Genomic DNA, 22,725 nt, shown 5'->3' with positions numbered 1-22,725 from the left:
TATCAAAGTCAGCTGCTATTTTAAGAAGACATTGTCCAAAGTCACCAGTCCTTCTTCAGCTACAGAAAGTGTTGGACTTTTCATTTAGATCAAGTGACTGTCCTCCTACATTAATTTTGTTCAGTTTGATTCCAAGTATCTTCTGTACACATAAAAAATGTAATGGTACAGAGTAAGTTAGCTCCATTTACAAAATAATAATCATAATAATTATTATTGTAAGAACAACAAAAACAACTCCAACATTAAATGATACCATTATACTAGTATATCAAAACTCACATTTTCAAATAAAAATTATTTGTTAATACATTTCAATAAACATTTTGATTTTTCATACAGTTATTGAAACCAAATTTAGGCTTTGGGAAGTTTATTTCGTGGAAGGTTAAATACCTGTTGTGTAAATGCTATTCAGTAAAATTCTATTTTGAAAAAATATTGGACTTTGTAGCAGTAATTCAGATAGAAATTTTGATGGAACACAGCATCACAGTAAAAGCCATGTTCTTAATAAACTAAAAAATTTATGGATTAAAAATGTATTTACATTTGGCATTTATCACACATATCAATCATTTCATTCATGTGCTGAAACTTGGCAGTGTATCACATCAAATTGGCAACCTGATAAGCTGCAGTTTGGAAGCTCCGGAGACTCCCAGGGACTTGCAGTTATTGATGTGAAGTTTGCAAAGAAACTGATAATGATATTCACTCTCACAAAATAAAGGGAAGACCCAAACTTACAGAAGAGATCTAAAATGCAAATATAATTTAGTTTTTAAATTCTAAAAAGTGTTTTAGAATATTCCAAGTTCCTATTTATAACTGGGTGAATATTATATCCTATCTTGAAACTATATTGAGAAAGCTTACAATTTGGTGAAATATTTCAATATGGTGAGACATTCAAAATAATCATCAGTAGAAACAACTTGCTGACAAGTTTTGCTTATAAATATATTTGACAAAGAAAAGTGTATGCAGGCAAAGAGCCAGTGTCTCTGATAATATTTGGGCTGAAATATTTATGTCTCAATGTGAAACAAACAGACTTGAGAATATTCCCCATTTAGCAGAATTTGCCCTGATTTTACCTAATGACTAGGCACTTACAGTTTTTCCTCAGATTTAAAAATATGATGGTTTATAGAAAAGAGTCACTTGAACATGCAAATACCTTCACATTTATTAACCATGAAATGCAATTTTGAAAAATGCAGGTATTTCCATGTTTGAAAATTAAAGTATCTTTTAAAAACAAGAAATCAGAAAATACCAGATAAAGATAGAACTAAGAAACAGACTAAAATACATGAAGAATATGAACAAAGAGCCCTAGCCAGTTTAGCTCAGTGGATAGAGCTGATGCCTGTGAACTAAATGATCCCAGGTTCGATTCCCATCAAGGGCACATGCCTGGGTTGCGGTCTCGATCCCCAGTAGGGGGTGTGAAGGAGGCAGCCAATCAATGATTCTCTTTCATCATTGATGTTTCTATCTCTCTCTCTCTCCCTTCCTCTATGAAATCAATCAAAATATGTTTTAAAAATATATATGAACAAAGAAACATTCTCCCATTTACTCTTTCTAATGTTCAGATCATCAATATAAAGAGTTCTTCTTTGCTTACTGTACATAAATATATTATTTTTAGTTTTATAGAAATTGTCTTATTTAAGGAAACAGTTTGGAATAAAACTATAGATCCAGCAATAAAATGACCCAAATTTATCAGTAAGTAAATAATATTTAAAATTAGATAAGTTTAACTATTTAAAGTTTTTGTTCTGAAAAGTGCCATCCAAAAGTTTGATCAATTATGAAGAGAATAATAATTCTACAAGATGAACATAACAGAGATAATTATTTGTATAACTACTGATCTGCTCTCACAAAATAAAGGGAAGACCAAAAATACTGATGGATGAGTGTTCTCGGTCCCTTCCCCCGGCCGTCAGGCACCAATCACCATCCTGATGGTGAACAGGGAACCAGGGGTGGATGGGGGAGGGCGGTATAATAAAAGTGTAGTATGCAAATTGTCCCTCAACCAGGAGTTTGACCAGGGGGCAGGGCTGGCCAGGGGAAGGGAGGAAGGCCCCAGCCGGCAGCAGGCAGCAGGCAGCAGGCACCCGGCAGCAACTAGGGACCCTACCAGTGCATGAATTTCCTGCACTGGGCTCCTAGTGATATATAAGATTTAGTTTTAGCCTGGCTGGCATAGCTCAGTGTTTGAGCATCAGCCTATGAACCAGGAGGTCACTGTTCAATTCCTGGTCAGGGCACTTGCCTGGATTGCAGGCTCGATCCCCAGTGGGAGGCATACATGAGGCAGCCGATCAATGATTCTTTCTCATCATTGATCTTTCTATCTCTCTCTCCTTCTCCCTTCATCTCTGAAATCAATACAAATATATTTTTTAAAAGATTTAGTTTTGAGGAGAGACCAAGATGGCGGCATAGGTAAACACCGCAGACTGCTGCCGCAAACAACCACTTCAAAAATACAACTAAAAGACGGAACGGACATCACCCAGAACCGCAGGAAGGCTGGCTGAGGAGAGACTCTTCAACTAGAAGGAAAAATAACAGCACACCGAGGCTCAGAGGAGGCGCAGTGTGGAAAATACTCAGGTGCGGAGGTGCGCGCGCAAAGCGGGCTGGTGGCTGAGAGCGCGGTTGTCGTTTTCGGTCAGGGGGGAGTCTCAGACTCTGAGCTCCAGATACGGGCGAATCGCTGGGGACTCGGACCCACCAATCAATGATTCTCTTTCATCATTGATGTTTCTATCTCTCTCTCTCTCCCTTCCTCTATGAAATCAATCAAAATATGTTTTAAAAATATATATGAACAAAGAAACATTCTCCCATTTACTCTTTCTAATGTTCAGATCATCAATATAAAGAGTTCTTCTTTGCTTACTGTACATAAATATATTATTTTTAGTTTTATAGAAATTGTCTTATTTAAGGAAACAGTTTGGAATAAAACTATAGATCCAGCAATAAAATGACCCAAATTTATCAGTAAGTAAATAATATTTAAAATTAGATAAGTTTAACTATTTAAAGTTTTTGTTCTGAAAAGTGCCATCCAAAAGTTTGATCAATTATGAAGAGAATAATAATTCTACAAGATGAACATAACAGAGATAATTATTTGTATAACTACTGATCTGCTCTCACAAAATAAAGGGAAGACCAAAAATACTGATGGATGAGTGTTAAAATCCTATATAATAAAAGTGTAGTATGCAAATTGTCCCTCAACCAGGAGTTTGACCAGGGGGCAGGGCTGGCCAGGGGAAGGGAGGAAGGCCCCAGCCGGCAGCAGGCAGCAGGCAGCAGGCACCCGGCAGCAACTAGGGACCCTACCAGTGCATGAATTTCCTGCACTGGGCTCCTAGTGATATATAAGATTTAGTTTTAGCCTGGCTGGCATAGCTCAGTGTTTGAGCATCAACCTATGAACCAGGAGGTCACTGTTCAATTCCTGGTCAGGGCACTTGCCTGGATTGCAGGCTCGATCCCCAGTGGGAGGCATACATGAGGCAGCCGATCAATGATTCTTTCTCATCATTGATCTTTCTATCTCTCTCTCCTTCTCCCTTCATCTCTGAAATCAATACAAATATATTTTTTAAAAGATTCAGTTTTATTCTTCTACTAGAGGCCCAATACACGAAATTCATGCAAGAGTAGGCCTTTCTTCCCCTGGCTGCCGGAATCGGCTTCTCTCTGGCACCTGGCACCCGGGCTTCCCTCGCAGCCCCAGCTTTGTCCAGAAGGTCTAATTAGCATATTACACTTTTATTATTATAGATCATTGTGTTTTAGAATATCCCAAGCCATTTAGCTAGGATATGGAAGATCAGGATTTGAGCCAAATCTATGGGGAAGCATATACTAGTGAAAACTTATGACCTAAAGAACAACATACCATGTAAAAGAAGCATTGACTTTGTTCTTAATCTGCTTCATCTATTTACAAAACAAAAAGGGGAGGCAAATAATACAGAAGTCCTTAAAGAGGTCCAAAATATCAAAATTTAAATTACAGAACCCAGAACAGTGATATACAGAATAATATAGTGCTAACTGGAAAAGGCTCTGAGAAAGGTTACCATTTGGAAAATGTTTGAACCACATTTTAGAAAAGGAGGAGGCAGATGTCCACTCCAGAGAGTGGGGCTGGAACATGGGGGTTGGTGGGTCACTGTGTAGATGCAAAAAGCAAAACCAGCACATCTGTAGGAGCCTAAGTGTTCCTAATGGCCAGATCAGGAGCTGCATTCACTGAGTGGAATGCTACATTCTAAAGGTTATCCTATATAATAAAAGTATAATATGCAAATTGACCCTAACAGCAGAATGAGCAGAATGACCCCTGGACCAGTCACTATGAGGCACACTGACCACTGCTCAGTCCCTTTCCCCGGCCGGCAGGCTCTGATTGCCTGATGGCGAAAGGGGAACCGGAGGTGGGTGGCGGATGTGGGCGGCGGATGTGGGCAGCAGCTGGCCCAAGGCCCCTGCTCCACAGGTCACCCCACACACAGAGGGCAACCCGTGGTGGGGGCAGGGCCAGCGAGCAGGTGGGAATAGCTGACCTCTCGGTCCCTTCCCCCGGCCGTCAGGCACCAATCACCATCCTGATGGTGAACAGGGAACCAGGGGTGGATGGGGGAGGGCGGGGGCAGGGCCGACTGCAGGCAGCCAGGGAAGATGGCCCTGATCGCAGGCCAGGCCTAGGGACCGTACCCATGCACGAATTTCGTGTGCCAGGCCTCTAGTATTAGATGAAATGGAAATCTTCCAGCTTCTTAAACAGAAAAATAGGATGTAATAAAATCTGCCTACACATTGGAGCTTCCACTTGGCAGCCATTTACTCACTCACGCATTCAACAAGCATTCACTGAATTCAACTGAATGTGTACAATGTGCCAGGAACTGCTTTATGCAGTGAGAAGAGAACAATAATCAAAATAAAATCTCTGTCCTCATGGAGAGCTAGTAGAGAAAACAAACAATACTTCATATAAATATTAGATAACAATACAATGTAGAAATAAAATGAAGAAAAACAAGGCAAGGTATGAGGATTTGAGCAATGGGGATACCACTTCAGATAAGGTGGCTAGAGAATAATAAAGCTAATGCTTGTATACTTCATAACACTTAATCCTCACTGCAATTGAATAAGGTAGGTGTTATTATTTTCCTCATTTTATGGATGCAGAAAAGACACACAAGGTGGCTTAGAAACTTGTCCAAGGGCATACAACTAGAAAGTGACATAGTTATTTCAAAGTCAGACTGTGTAGCTGAATCCATCTTGCTAATCATCATGTTAATATTGCTCCATGACTTTGAGAAGGTGACTTTTGAGCTGAGACCTCAATTAAGCAAGTGAGTCAGCCATGTGATGATCTGAAGAAAGCCTACTCCAGAGGGAACAGCGGGTTCCAAAGGACCATCAAGGGTATGCTTGGCATGCTCAAGAACAGTAAAACTGCCCCATGTTCCTGAGCTCATTTAATAAGAAGGAAACTGATAGGAAAATGGAGTCAGATCATTAAGATAGTGTGGTTGCTGAAAGGAGAGTAGATAGTTGCGGTCAATTAGCATAACAACATCCAGGTGACAGGGGATGCTGGCTTGGACAGAGGTGTTGATGTTGGTGATGGTCTTTGTTGTAATTGTTGTTAACCCTCACTCAAGGATATTTTTCCCATTTATTTTTTAGAAGGGAGAGCAGAGAGAAACATCTCTGTGAGAGAGACATATTGATTGGTTGCCGCCCGCACGCACCTGGAGCTGGACTGGAGATGGAACCTGCAACCCAGTTATGTGCCCTTGACCAGTAATCGAATCCCAGACCCTTCAATGCCTGGCCGTCGGTGATGGTCTTTTTGACGGTCATCTTGGCTAGGGTATAGTCTCCAGTTTTCAATCAAACATGAATCTAGGTGAAAGCATTTCTGCAGACATGATTAAAGTCCCTAATCTGTTGACTTAAATCAGTGGTTCTCAATCTGTGGGTCGCGACCCCTTTGGCGGTCGAATGACCCTTTCATAGGGGTCGCCTAAGACCATCCTGCATATCAGATATTTACATCACGATTCATAACAGTAGCAACATTACAGTTATGGAGTAGCAACGAAAATAATTTTATGGTTGGGTCACAACATGAGGAACTGTATTTAAATAAAGGAGATTAACCTAGATAAGCTGAGTGGGCCAAATTTAATTAGCTGAAGGGCTACACAAGTAGACCTGAAGCTTCCCCAAAGAAAACAATGCCCCCATGACTGCAGCTTCTATTCTTCCTGCTGGCCTGCCCTACAGATTTCCCACTTGTTTGTTCAGTCCCCACAGTAACATAAACCAACTCCTTGAAATAAATCTCTCAATACATAGCTCCTATTATATGGTAAAGGGGTAGGCACTGGTCAGATTCAGAATAGATGCTGAAGGTAGCATTAAATATTGGATACAGCATGGAGGAAAGAGAGAAGTACTCTCTTTGCCAACATTACCACATTTCAATTCTTCTCTCATTGGTGCTGTTAGAAAACAATGGAGTGATCACCTTTTTTTAAACCTTCTTTGGCATTATCTTCACATACTCTCATGTCTTGGGGCAAAAATAACAAGAACACAGCCAGCTGCTCTGTTGCATATTTGGATGAGTTGTTATTCAAAATTCCTAAGTCTGTTCAAAATGCCTCAATCTGTAAATTCATATGAAGGGTTCATTTACAGAAATGACATTCAGAGTTCTTCTCTCAGAGTAGAGACATGACAGATGTAACGGAAAACAAAATACATGTCCCTAAATGGTAGAATAGTTCAACAAGACTTGGTCCATTCACACAATGAAAAATTATCAAGCCATTAGAAAATGATGTTTGACAGAAAAAATAAATAAGGAAAAACGACTAATATTTCACTACTAAGGCTGATTCAATAGATTTCAGACAGTAATTCAAACTTTTATGTAAATAAAGCTGGATTTCAATCCTGGATTAACCACCTGTTACCAGCATATCCTTGTCCATTTGTCTAGACTGCCTGAGTCTCCATTTCTCACCTCTCCAGATCAATATTGTGAAAGTGCTCCACAGTCAACAATCAGTATAGAATAAACCCAGCTATCCTTTGTAATAACTAGGATATCATTGTGCATTTGATATATTTCTGTGCATACATGTGTATGAAAAATACACACTATATTATATATATAACATATTTAATGTACACATATACACAGAGAGCAAGGTGTATATGTATTATTAATTCAACTAAAAACACACAAATTTTTTTTTTCATTTTACAATGAATACCAAATGTGAATTTCTGGTTGAATTTATGAGTTCATTTCATTCAGTCAATAAATATTTACTAAATGCCTTTATGGTTCAGGAACAAAATGATAAGTATAGGGAGAGAGCAGAAAATAGAATGTTTTGTTTTTTTACTGTTTTATTTGCAAAGCTTTCTATAAAGACTTTGAATTAATTTTTCAATACATGAATAATTTTTAAGGACAATGTAACTTTGCAGTTATAAAAAGAGTTATTAAATGTGTCCTCTCTAGCAATGGGTTTAAAGAAAAGAAACACCAAAAAATAATAATAACAATAACTACAAGGCACCTGGCTCCACCCTGGATAATACTAAGTCACCCTGAGCCTACGCCCATTATACGTGGTTTGATTTTTCTCTGCTCTGTGTGCTGAAGACTCACACTTCCTTCCATATCTCTTGGGTGAGTCCTGCTCTTACCTGGGTGAGGTCTCACGATTGCATCTCCCTTTGTAATAGCCTTTGGAGTCTTGAGGACAAGTTTCCATTGGCCTCAGGGCTTCCTGGGAATGTTTGCCATCCAGATTTCCCTTTACAGAAGCTGCCCCATCTGTGCTGAAGACAATAGAGTGTGTGTTTGGCTCAATTACCTCTTCCACTACCTTCTGTTTCCTGGCTGAACAGAGAATTATAAGATATATGATCTTTCTGGCTCTCCTATCACAGACACCTTCCTTGTCCTCAATTTCTGTCTCTACACAAGGAGCACAGTAATGGCCACTACGCTCATTTCCCTAAATAAAATACACCAGCAGTTATTAAGTGGGTGCAGAAATGCACACACACCGTTCTGATATGAAAGTGTCATAAATTGTGTGACGTGACTACGAGCACATCTCCTATAACATTTTCCTTTGGGGCACTTCTTCCAGATCTTGCAGAAAGAAGGATACTACCTGGACCAATTTCACATAGCTATTATGAAGAGCATCTAAAATGTTATTTTAAGCTACTGGAAAATGATCCTCCAAAAAAATGTCAGCTTAGCGCTTATCGATAGTCATTTGAAATACACAGAATGTCAGGGTGAACTATGTACTTCTGTCCTTACAGATAAAATATACTACAGGAGTTCGAAAGCATTTATTCAAATGCCTCTCCTGAGAGGTTAACAGGGCTGCTGCTGCTAGAACATTCGGTGCCCTGGATGCGGAAAACCCAGGGAGTCTGTGGCTCTGCTGGAAGATTAAGGACCCTCAGCTCCCTGCGTCACTGCCAGCTCCCAGCATCCTCATCAATCTCCCCGGCAGGCTGGGGGGGCATTGCTTTCTCGCTGCAGTTTTATAAACAGAAGGAAGTGAGCTATTGTTTCCACAAACACTCATGCTTGACTACGAAAAGATAAACACTTTTAACTCTTAAGCCTCAGAAAGTACAAAATCTGGCTAATCTCCAAGAAATACAGAAATTAGGTCACTGCGTACCCACAGAAATTGGTTCACAAAAAAGAAGTCCCACTTTATTCCCTAAGCTTCCACAGTGACATCACACAGGCAGGAAGGGGACATTGGGGACACCAACAGAGAGATTATTCATCAATATGCATTATTTATTGTTAAAGTGAGTGGTCGATTGCTTCCCTGCTTTGTTTCTGCTGCTTTCCCTTTGTGTATAACACGCGTGCTAGAGTTAATCATTCCGTTCTCTGTGCTCTCACAGCAGGTTCACTGTACCTCACTCTGTCTGGTATTGTCACCAGTTTATATCCGCTAGGCTCCACCTGTTTCTTCCCTAAGGGCACCCACACCTGTTGCACAATGTCCCACATGATACATGCCCCATGGGCAGACCCACGGTAGCGCACTGTGCCCACCTCAAAAGCACAGTGTTTTCAGGATAGCCCTGATTCCACTCTGATTGTTTTCTAAAAAAAGTAAGTGTTCACAAAAGGTCAGCAAGGATTTAGAAGAACAGAACACCATCAACCAACTGGCTGCAATTGACATTTACAGAATACCACCAGCAGCAGAATATGCCCTCTTTTCAAGTATACATAGGACTGTCACCAAGACAGGACACACCCAGACAAACCCAAAAGAACTGAAATCATAGAAAGCATTTTCTCTGACCATAAAGGAATGAATCTAGGAATTAACAACAATATAACAGAATACACAAATATTTGGAAATTTAACAACACACACAAATAATCCATATGTGAAAGGGTAAATCTCCAAAGAAGTTAGGGAATATTTCAAACTGAATAAATTAAAATATAGCATACTAACATTTTTGGTATACAGCTAAAGCAATTCTTGGAGGGAAATTTTTGATGTTAAATGTTTATATTAGAAAAAAATATCAAATCAATAATCTAAGAAATTGAAAAGAATAAAATAAAGCCAAGCTAAAAAAGATCCATAATTCTATACCTATCACTATCTTAGCACCTATAAAATTCTCTCTAAAGGATATCAGGCTTTCTGTAAAGTGTGAGGTTTTTAATATTTCCAGAGAAAACACTCCGGTTGAAATATTCAATTTACACAACATTTACAGAGCTCCACTGTGAATGAGGCATTTTCCCAGGCATAGGAAGATGAAAAGGGCATGTTTCCTGCTCCCACGTGTCTTCAAAACCATAATGTGAAGCCAGAAATTAAAAGCTAAAATTGAAGTTTAAAATATAATGGGAACAGTTAAACCAACCCACAGGATGGAGTGTTGAGATCAAAGAAGTCCATGATGACCAGTTTTCTTGAAACTCATTACTCATACTATATTTTATGAATTTTTATTTTAATAAAAATGTTTGTGTAAGGAAAGCTTATAACTTGTCAAGCTACAGTCACCTCTAGTACTGTTTCTGCCACAAGAGGACTATGAGAGATGAAGTAAGCATTATTAGCCCAGTTAAATGAGTGGAAACAAACATAGAGATCCTACCCATCTGACAAATCAGGGACATGTATGGAACATCAAGAAAGGGCAGCCTCCAGCCCTGCCAGGTCCTTCCTTCTCCTTCCCTCTCTGGCCTAGAAAAGATAGTCTCTGAGGTGAGTGAAATTATCTCATTAAGGGGAGATGTTTAGTTATGAAGCAATTCCACTTTATTCTATTGCTTACCTGATCTTTTCCAGGAAGCCATGCCTCATAAATCCATGGATTCTGGAAATATTTACTATATGCAACTCTTGACCAGGGACATCCTGTTAAAAACAGTCAACAGATATAGACAGAGTAATAATGAATTATGTCCCTGGTATCTAACTTATTTCATTCTACTCTGACTACTCTTGCATGTGAGGTAGGCTTTGTTATACCCATTTCAAAGGTGAGAAAACTCAAGGGCCAGTAACTTAAGTGACTTGCCACTTAGATTAGCCCAAGACAGGGCAGATTGTGTTTGTATCACAATTTTTTAAAATATATTTTTATTTATTTCAGAGAGGAATGGAGAGGGAGAGAGAGAAACACCAATGATGAGTGAGAATCATTGATTGGCTGCCTCCTGCATGTCCCCTACTGAGAATCGAGCCTGTAATCCAGACATGTGCCCATGACCGGAATAGAACCGAGGGCCCTTCAGTCCAAAGGCCAACGCTCTATCCATTGAGCCAAACCGGCTAGGGTTGTATCACAATTTTATTATAACTACACAGGTCTCTGTCTTCTGCCAATGACCCACTGGCTCTGGAGGAGGAACTGAGGAGGGAGGGTCTCCTACAGAACTGGCACTTGACTGGCCACTGTGAGGCCTCAGAACAGAAGGGGTGCATAGACATGTTAAAGGAATTTGCTATCTACTCTCCTGGAACAATTTAGTATTTGTGCAAACTTAATGCTTACACACCCCACCCCCACTGAATTTGAACAGTGGGAAAATCTGCATTAACATCTTTTGCCCTTGAAATTCATTTTACAAATGTGAAGGAGATTCATTATAACAGCTGTCTATTCGTATACAAGATTAGGGATATACTAGCTGTAATTTTACATGGTAGGTCTTGACATAGATTTTGGAATCATATTCATCCCAAAGATACAAGTAATAAAGAAAAGATCATATGTCTTCTAGACAAAAAAATAACACAAGGTTGGGGCTAATTTTTCGATATCATCTTTAACCGTCTTGGCGCTATTCACTCTGTGGAGAACTCGGGGGGACTTTTTTCCCTCTTGATGTGGACCATTTCATTCTGTGCTCCTTTTTCCAACTCAGTGTATTTTATAATGATATCCATCATGTCTGTTTGTCAGTTTATGGCAGCTTAAAAAAATTGCCTCAAGGCCAGTAATGAGAAGAAATCTTTCCCACTTCCTCTAGATTGTTTTATGTGCTTCACAGTTTTCTGCACCAAATAATAAAAAATAACGTTGCTTTCGAAACTGTCCTTTATCTTGCCTCTTTCTTTTCTCCTTTTAATCCTTTATGGTTTATTTCTCTTTGCTTAGCTATATTTATTCTACCGTGTTTTGTTTATAATTAACAAGATCTAGAAAGACTATAAGTCTCAAAATTGAAAGTTTTTCAAAGGCCTTATTTCAGCTAGCCTTTAATCCAACGTAACGGAAACTATCTGGAAAGATCGATGTAGATATGGATGTAGATGTAGAATAGATATCTATCTATCCATCCTTAACAAACAATCCAAACTTTAAGAACTATTCGTTGAAATAGGGAAATCAATAAATGCCAGGGATGAGGGTGGATGCTTAGCTGAGTTCTCAAGAAACAGCTGGCTAACTTTAATATGGAAAGAAACCTTTAGTTTCCTCAGTTCAATATCATTAGCCCCTGGAACTGGAATGTGTCTTGGAAAGGTCAATTGCTTCTGTTATTATTAGAAATGTGTTGCTAATAATTAGGGATTGTTACCAAGCTGGAAGACCTTCCTGGATGGCATGGTTTTTACTCTATTTTCTTAATCTTAAAATCCCTGCCTATCTAAAACATCAAGTTGTGGAGTAATTCCATGCTTGGATTACCATTTAGCATTGCTTGGCATTTCACAAAACATTTCCAGCACCATTCTATCACACAAAAGCTTTAAGCTACCTTCCGGAGTCAGTAGGCAGGTAATAAATTATTCTCAGACCAATATTTTCTAATAAATATTCCTGTATATTCCTTTTTCTGAAAATTATCTGTAGTTAGCACGCTTCATCAACTATCGATTCTTTATTACCCACCACTTAACAGGGGCTATCTGGAAATCAATCTTTTGTAACTGAAAAGGGTGAATAAACAAAATTTATTTTTATTTGCTTTAGACCTCAAGCCATGTTTACTTGAAGGAATGAAGGAGTTAGTAAACAGATGGATGGACAGATAGATAAATGGATGAAATAGGTTTGACTAGTCTTCTGGGAGGAGCCCAGCTCTTAAACTAAATTGCAAACCAAACAAGTACACGAGAGCTCCAATGCCTACCTAACACTTCTCTGTTCTTTGTTCCTTGAAAGGAATAGTTGGAATCATCTTCCACCCTCATGCAGAGCACCAGCCTATGCTAAACTTTCCCTTTCCTTAAAGCCAATAGTGATATGCTCACAATTTCCCTGGGATCAGGGAAGAAACCTATAGATTTAAATGTCTTTGATCTCTAGATACCCATTGAACTATCCGTCTTTACACTTTGAAGAATAAACAGAAAGTAGTTATGTAACTATTAAGAAAAGAGCCATGGCGTAAGGAATCATTTTTTAAAAGTAATTGAACAGAAAGTTGATACAGCTACAAAATTTGAGTTTCAGATGCACAGACAATCTCTGATTGCCTATTTAGACACAAAATACCATTAATGCCAAGGCAGAGCCAGTGTCCTATAGAAAAATATCAATAAAAGCCCAGACATCTGGGGGAGAATATCACCCAGAGATACAATGACATTTGTGTGGATCTGGATCATTTGGGCTCTACAAATAACAAGAGAAGAATCTATGTCTGCCTAAGAGAGAATAACATATTGATACAATATATTATCGTGCCTGGCATCAATGAGATATATATATATATAATCTCAATCTCTCTCTCTCTCACCCTCTCTCTCTCTGTCAGTTGTGGCTGATATAACAAATTACCATAAACTGGTCATTTATTTCTCACAGTTTTGGAGGCTGAGAAGTCCAAGATCAAGGTGCTGGCAGATCCAATGTCTGGTAAGAGCCTGCATTCTGTTTTGCAGATGTGCATCTTCTCATTGAATCCTCACTGCTCTCTGTCCTCTTCCTATAAGGCACTATTCCCACTCATGGGGACTCCACCTTCATGACCTAGTTACTTTCCAAAGGACCCACCTCCAAATACCATCACATTAGAATTCAACATGTGAATTTTGGAGGACACAAAAGGACTACTATAATATATCATATCATATCATATCATATATCAATCATAATGCCTTTACCCTCAGCTCTCAAACATCATGAAGAAATTGAGCCTGCTTAGTAACTCATATCTTTTCATCATTTTAAATACTTCTTTGCCTTCTCATCCTTCTCCTCTGTTATCATTCATCTCTATTACCCACACATGCACAAAAATTAATATTCAGATATTTTATGTAGTTCAGAAAAAGGAGATGTGCTTAACCAAAGGGAAGTTTGCATGTGTGTGTATGTGTGTGTGTGTGTGTGTGTGTGTGTGTGTGTGTGTGTGTCTGTAGTTTATTAAAGGGAATCCTATATAATAAAACCCTAATATGCAAATCAACCGAACAGCGGAACGACCAGTTGCTATGATGCACACTGACCACCACCGGGCAGACACTGAACGCAAAAGCTGCCCCCTGGTGGTCAGTGTGTTCCCGCAGGGGGAGTGCTGCTCAGCCAGAAGCTGGGCTCATGGCTGGCAAGTGCAGTGACAGTAGCAGGAGCCTCTCCTGCCTCCTCGGCAGCAATAAGGAGCGGCAAGCCGAGGGTAAGGAGCAGCGAGCTGGCAGGAGGTAAGGAGCGAGGGGTCCTGGACTGTGAAAGGGCGCAGGCCGGGCTGAGGGACCCCCACACACACAGAGGGACACTCCCCCCAGTGCATGAATTTCGTGCACCAAGCCTCGAGTTGTTTAATGAGAAAGCTTTGACAGTGGGTATGGATTCCCTTGAGCACAAACCAGACCCTTATGGAGAACCTCATCAGTCACTGTTATCAGGAAAAGGCGATTAAGTCAGAAACAGGCTACACACTACCTACAGCAGCAGGACATAATAAGGCCCTCTGTTGGATGCGTTTGCTTCTATTGAAAAAAGTAGTCCCTAGGCAATTTGTGACTTTAGAAGACCAAATATTCATCAGCAACTTACCATGCTTGGGTTGTAATCACCTCTTGAATACAGGTCTTTTTTAAACTGGCGATTCAGTCATTACATTTGGGTAGGCAGCCCCTTTGACCCTCCCTGCCCTACAATCACATTAAACCTGTGATACTCTTCACAATCCCACCCTACTGAGGAGTCCCTGATCTAGCTCAACAAGATTAACAGGTGCTGACTGAGGAAAATCTCCATAGTGGGAATGGTGGCAACATTGGATTGCAGATCCCACTTCTAGGAATATATCCTAAGAAACCCAAAATACCAATCATAAAGAATGTTTGCACCCCTATGCTCACTGCAGCACAATTTACAATAGCTAAGATCTGGAAACAGCCCAAGTGTCCATCAGTAGGTGAATGGATAAAAAAGCTGTGGTACATTTATACCATGGAATACTATGCAGCAGTAAAAAAAGAAGGATCTCGTACCCATTGAGACAGCATGGAGGGACCTGGAGAGTATTATGCTAAGCGAAATAAGCAAGTCAGAGAAAGACAAGTATCACATGATCTCACTCATATGTGGAAACTGATAAACAAAATAGATCCAGAGACATAGAAGCAGGGTACAAATTGACAAATCTCAGAGGGAAAGTGTGGTGGGGAAGGGGGAGGGGGAGAGATTAACCGGGGAACTTATATGCATATAAGGTCCGGGAGGGGCAGGTATGGGGTGGAGGAGGTCAATGGGGGAGAAAAGTAATACTTTCAACAATAAAGATAAATCTTTTTAAATGGAAAAAAATGAAAATGTCCACTGGACTCCTCTACACTGATGTCATTGGGAACCACGCTGCTTTGATGGAGTTCCAGAGGAAGTGAAAACCTTAGTTCAAGCTACTCATCTAATGGAGCAAAGCTCTAGCAAGAGAGTCAGTGAGGAGGAATAGTTCCTTTTGTTTGTTTGTTTGCTTGTTTCATGTAAAAAAATCTGAGCGTATTTAGAAGCTGGTGGGAAGAATCTAATTGAGTGAGAGAGACTGGAGGTACGAGCAAGAACAGGGTTAATGAGTAGGATAAGACACCTCACAGCACGAGTAGAGGGATTGGTGTTGGATGGGTAAACAGGTGGCTCCAGTAGAAAAAAATGATGGGGGAAGCACAAATTAAAGTAAGTTTGAGCATTTGGGATCCAGGCATGAGTGAGCACCCATCTGATTTTCCTCTCATTGAGAAGGGACAGGGAGGTGAGGTTGACATCATGAAGACTTACTTAACTCACCTGGATTGAATTGGATTGGATTGGAAAGGGGTACTGACCCAAATAGAGTAAAATAAGAAGACTAAACAGAAACTAAAAATGTGAAGAAACACCCAGGAAAAAAAACCAAAGTAACTCACCACCAAAAGAATGACCACCTCTGAATCATTTTTCCTACACCCTTTCAGTGCCTCTCAGCACCATGTTTAAGAAAGCAGAGGCCTAACATCTGCTAGCTCACACCAACAGTGAGACCAAAATCTTAGATTATCTTCCCCAACTGTTGCAGCTTCTACTAAAAACCAAATCAGCATTTCTTAGAGTAGCTAGTTTTGAAAGACATAGGATAAATTGTTCTCCAGGGCCTGTTTAAGAATTTGGAAAAAATAGAAGGCAATTTAAAAAGCAATAAGCTACTTTCCTCGGCAGTCTGGCCATCTAACAATGCAGCCTGCTCCCGGTTTCAACTCTGTTTCCTACATCTCTGACTTTCATCACTAAGAAATAACATTGCACTTCTTCTCTCCAAATGAATATAACTGGCAGTGTCCAGAGTGGGACAGAACAAATTGGAAAATACATATAAGCTTCTCTGTATTCTTTCTGGTGCCTGATTAATATAATTTTCACAATTAAAACCATTTATCTTTATCTAAGAACTTAACACAAGAAAACATGTAATGAGCTGAGGTTATTAGTATGAAATAAAATTTATAAAATGTACCAATACTTATAATCCAAGTATAACTATTAGCAGCAAAATTTTAATATTTAATTTGCTATTAATTTCATTTTATGACTACAATCATATTATTTCTCAGTAATGACCCTCTCCATGTCCAACTAAATATTGATTCATAATTTTAGATCATTTGTTATATATTTGTGAATTCTGAAAAGTTAAATATAATGACTATTATTTTCAGATTTCTATAGAAATTTTGAAAAAATTTAAAGACCCTTGGAAATCATTTTATTTTCATCCACAGTAAGCTTGAACATTTAAAAAAAAAAGTCTAATATGTACCCACTCAGCATTGTGTTGTAAATATTTTGGTTCACAGAAAGAAATTATAGATTATAATGTTAAACAAAAACAAGCAAGATAAATATAATGGACTGAACACACAGAAACACTTGGATCCCTTCCCAAATTCCATTCAATGAGTGTAAAGCTACTCTTACAGATTGAGACACAAGAACTAAGAGAATGAGAGAAAGAAAAAAGATCAACCATGTTTTGGAAGCTGGGAAACAGGAACATTTGCATTACCCGCATATTGGAAAAAGACAGAAGTGTAGAAAGGAACGGGGAAGGAAAGAATACAGGGTGGGGCAAAAGTAGGTTTTCAGTTGTGAGTATATGAAACACAGAGTTTAGTCTTGTATTATTACTTATTAATTACTAGAGGCTCAATGCACAGAATTCCTGCAAGGGGCTCAGCCCTCGCAGCTCCGGCTTCGTCCGGAAGGTTGTCCAGAAGGACATCCGGTCTAATTAGCATATTATGCTTTTATTATTTTAGATTGTATTCTTTTCCATATGAACAACTGTAAGCCTACTTTTCCCCCAACCTATACTGTTTCAGAGTTGGGGAGTAAGAAGAATAACCCCAAGGCTGGGGACATGGGAAGCAGAGATGTGTGCCTAGAAAATAAGACTGCAACTAAAGACTTGAGTAGTGAAAGCTTAGCCCTATATTTCAGTTATATTTTGAGTTAAATTGGTTTCCCAACTAAAGACTTGAGTAGTGAAAGCTTAGCCCTATATCTATATTTCAGTTATATTTTGAGTTAAATTGGTTTCGGGAGGCCTAACCACCATTTTCAGCATCTGTTTCCATAGGAAAATGTGTTTCAAATTAAAGCAATCTATTAATGATCCTATACTTTGAAAGCTCACATTTGTAACATCACAAAGCCCAGGCATTCATCAGCCAGACTGCCAAAGTTCACTCCTACAGATAAGCAATTTTTCATAAATCAGGCTTAAATCAGTGGTAAAGATGGCTCATAAGTCTTCAACATACCTTTTCCTGCTTAGTACCTGCTTGTTGCCAGTGTTGTAGTATATTGCTATTGCTTTTCTCACTCATGGCTTATCCCTTTGGGTAGGTTATAAGCACAGTGATGACCAAGGACCAGACTCACACTCCCCAACATGCTCTTAGAACAGGTCTGGCACCTCACAGGCTATCCCTACCCTTAGTGTTCAATTTCTGGTTGGATTCATTTCACCAGATCATATCAAACCCAGAGTTCCTTGCGGTTTCCCCTCAAAGTGCTCAGGCACATCTCTTACCTAAGATAGCTCACTTCTAAGTGGGCCAACATGCACTGTAGTCTCATAAAGGCAAAGAAACCTGGGTTGCCCCAACTCCAGAATATGTCCCTGCTATAAACCAGGATACCTGGGACCACACTGGAACCACACTGCAACCACAGCAGAGGGCAATGATAAGTATGGGAACTGCAGCAATTAGGCGGTGGCAGTATAGGAAATATCTGACATAAGAGGCGAGAAAGAATTACTGACCTTTTCTAGGGCAGGCTCTGGGAGTCTCCTGGTTTCAAGAGCACAGGAGAGTACTAAATATGCAAAGAGAGTCTGAGAGTCTATTATTGCAGCTGGGGCAGGAAGAGCCTTTGGGAATATGGACCTGTGGGAAGCCCCCCTGGGGATTCCTGAGCGCTGTTAGTGAGGCTTGCTCTGGGCAGAACTCCCTGTTTCAGAAGTTCTGCAGGGACACTGTGGGAGCAAAGAGATAGTCCCATAAATTCTCACTTCATCTGTCCTCATCTCTTTGATTTTTCGTGCTCAGCAAGTTGCCTTCGTCTGTGCTTTGCTCACTGTTTCATCTGCTCTCATTTCTGTTTATGTTTTATTTTACCCACTGGGAACTCAGCGCTAGTTTTTGCTTTACACTAATCACGGTTGCCAGCTATTGACTGAATATGATACCGTGGACGGGGAGAGGAGAATGATCTAGCAGGAACATTATAGGGTGAAGATGCCAAGAACAGCAGAGGTTGAGGAGCCTGGCAATCACACCGTGTGAGAAATTCATCAATGGTTTGTGAGGAAAGCTGTAGATTTACAGCCTCCTGGCTACTTTAAAAGAATACAACCACGTGTTTAAAAATCAAAATACATGCTTCATAGCATGAACTGTCACTGAATCAAGAGAAAGGCACTTTTATAAACATATAAAAGCCAGGCTAGGATGGTGTGCATGCCAACAATTAAGAGGAAGAGGAGTGAACTCTTTGTAAATGGTCCTCTAGAACTGAAGTGGTGGTGAAATGATCGAGTATCTCATTCACTGGATGGGGGAAGAGCAGGTTATGGCAGAGGGTACTCTTGGATTTGAGCTTATATCATTTATAAAAATACATTGAATAGTTTCCACAGTGAATCATCGACATGTTTACTTAGGTCTGAGTTGGGGACATTTGTGGAGATTTGGGGATATTCCTCCCACACCCATCTAGAAGTTGCCAAGGATATAACTTAAAGCCCCAGTCTTGAGTATTGGGGGGGGGGGGAGTATTATTTGAAGTTGAATTGTGACTAAAAGTTATATCTGCAGTATATATTTTTTCACTCAGAGCCAATTTTGCATAAAAGACAATGAGCCCCAGATAACATTACAATACAGATAATGGCCCTTTCCAGAATTTTCTCATCAACTCTTTGCTCATCTTTTACCACCTCCCTTTTTTCTCACCATGTTCATGCATATATTCACTGAAATAGGGATGTCCAATCGGTTAGAAATGTCTCCAGGTCACTTGGAAACAAGGCAGCTCGGAGCACTGCTGGGAAGGGGAGCTAACACAATCACAAATCACCTGGGTGGCAGGGATCCATGCCACCGCCGAAGCGCACACATCTGCTGGAGCCCAGATGAGGAAGAGATGAACTCCGGCTGGTCCAACAGGGAGGGCTCCAGGCACTTCCTCTGGACTTGACCACCTGCAGGAAGATCAATAGGTAGATTTACACATCCAAAAATGTTAATTTTGAGTTAATTTATGAATGGTTAAAGAAGCTAGATGCAGTCTGTTAGTGGGAAAGAAAATCAATGGAAAACATTAAACTTGTCTTCAGTATTTGAAGGACTGCCAAATTGAGAAGGATGAATATTAATTTTGAGGTCCTTCAGAGAGAAGAACCAGCATGCACCAAGGGGAAAATCTGAGGAGGCAAAAATAAGCTCCACAAAATAAATTCATTTCTAACAACTTCGAATTAGAGAAAATTGTATTAAAAAGTCAATCTTTTCCTTCAAAAATCAACACAAAACAAAGAGACCAATATGAAAAGCATATTCTACATATAAACAGTCACTTCACCTAGAGAACTCCTGGAAAACAGAAAATGCTGAATATGTTTTTATGAACATGTTTATTATAAATGTTAAAGACAACTACCCTCTTAAAATATAGAAATATACTGTATGGTGGTTCTCATCTCGAAGAAGCAAGTGAGTCCTGGAGAAGAGATACTCAGCCACAAGTTATTTGTGTAAGCATTGATCAATTATGAAATCCCACAACGGAATAATAAGAGAAAAACTGAATTCAGATGAGTAACAAATATGTCATCGAGCGCTTTGATGACAAATCCAGTATAAATACATTAAGCAACATGAAAGAGTACAAAGAAAGAATTTGGCACATTTTGATGTCCCTGCTGGCACCCACATTCTTCACAATTCTCTGAAGACCTATTTCTCCATAACTAGGTTAAGTGTCATCGGCAGGTATATTTCAGAAGTACGGTAAAGGCTTTGGGATTTACAAAAAAACACGGTAGATCTTTTTCGTTGAGTCACAGTGGAGCTGTGATATATTCTAAGGGTAGACACTCACTCTAATCATTTGAAACAAAGGGACAGAACCATTCATCCAGCTAATCAATGTGAATTCCCTGGTTCAGAAAAGAAGCATAAATCAGCAGCTGCTCCGCGGTCAGTGTTCTCATCTACCCCTCCTCCAAAACAAAGAAAGGGCGGAAGTGGAACGTGTGTCAGCAGGAAAATGACTCGGGCTTTCATATTGACAGACATAGTCATTGGGCAGCAAATTCTCCATGGCAGCTGTGCTGAGGTCAATGTTGCTGAAGGTAAGGTAGGAAGTTTGTGGGGCTTGGGTACTTTTTACTTTTTGCCTGATCGCAGTTTGGTGTATTGCAGAAGATGCTGTTATTTGTTAGGGCATGTGGAAGAAAAGAAGAATCATGCCAAGTTTGCCCCTTCCCATCTGGCAAGATGCACATTCACTTAAAGTATTATTCTAACTCTTTCAAGTTGACCAAATGCTCTGTTTTTCATGAACACCAAATAGATATCAGATACAGTAGTGGGCGGCTTCTCTCTTCCCCATTATAACTTCCCCATCCCTCAGAGTCAGCAAATGACTTCCTGACTTGGTTGTGGTAACTCTGCTGGCTGAAGTGCACAGCGTGGCTTGACACTCTGCCTCCCATCCTCCTTTCCTCATACATCATGCATCCTTAGCAGTCACAGCACTGACCCATGGAATGTATCTGAAGTCATAATAATTTTCTATGATAATTTCTAGCTCACCAAGCCATGGACTTTGCATATGCAGGGATAGGTGTTTTTTCACCCTTCTGATGGACCCTGAGTCATGCTGCCCCTATCACCCTGGAAGGGAAAGCCCAGCCACTGGGAATGCCGTCAACCTTTAGCCATTGCCTCAGATACAGAGCTGCCTTGCCTAAGGTCATGCCCCTTCCTGGGGTGGTCTATATTTCATGACTGGCAGATGCAGGAGTTTAACATTCCGGCCCTCCAAGCTCAATTTGGGGCAATTCTGAATGGCCATTCCAGCTCCAAAGCACCCCCTGGGTTCAAGCAAAAGTGTTATTGGGCCATAACTACAGCTCAAATCCTCCAATTCCTAATCTCCCCCCTCCCTTCAACAAGTGTTGATCTCAAGGTCAACCCTAATTAAGCATCCTGCTTATGAAACGATATCTCAAAAAACTCTTCCCAAAAAACTCAACTGAGACAACTCCTGTTATATATCCCACTGAAGTCACTACTCAGTGGTGTGCTGCTAAAGGTTGACATACAGCTCTTGAACTGATCTGTACTGTGTGTAGATTTCTGTGATGTAAATACTCCCACCATAGCTGATACCAAGCTACTGATGATTTATCAACCAACTCATTGAATTCCTATAAACTTAATATTATTTCTCACAAATGAGCCAGCTTAAGCACTTTGGTGTCTTTAATCAATGATAGATACATAATAATTTTTTGCTGAATTGAAGAATTAGTAACTGTCAAGCTCTTCATTCTTTATGTTTCATTTAATACTCACGGCAACCCTGTGATGTTATATTTTCCATTTTATAGACAAAGAAACAGAATTTCTGAAATGAAGTAGTGGTTCCACAAAACATAAAGACTTGCTCACTGCCAGAATGGAGCAAAGGCATATTTTTTAAAATATGCTAGCATCCATTTACTTATTCAACCACCTTTTAATTCAAATAATTATTAATGAGTGTTCATCTTTTTACCTGCACGTGGAAAAACTACTAGAATTTACTCCATCTACACTAATAAAAGAGAAACATGGTAATTGGCGTACGACCGCTACCCTTTTCATTGGCTAATCAGGGGATATGCAAAAATTAACTGTCAGCCAAGATGGCGGCCGGCAGCCAGGCACTGAAGCGAGCACGAGGCTTGCTTGCTGCAGACTCCAACGTTCCCCGCCTCACTTGCCAGCCTCTCAGTTGCAACTCTAAGCAACTATATACTATGTTGCAAATAAGAAGCTAAACAAAACCCCAGAAAAGGGCTTCCATTCAGCCGGGCTCGGACCGCAACATTGTATCGATGTTTTCAGCAGC

The sequence above is a fragment of the Myotis brandtii genome, unplaced genomic scaffold, assembly GCF_000412655.1.
Source record: "Myotis brandtii unplaced genomic scaffold, ASM41265v1 scaffold165, whole genome shotgun sequence".
Classification (NCBI taxonomy): Eukaryota; Metazoa; Chordata; class Mammalia; order Chiroptera; family Vespertilionidae; genus Myotis; species Myotis brandtii.
This window is presented reverse-complemented; position numbering follows the sequence as displayed.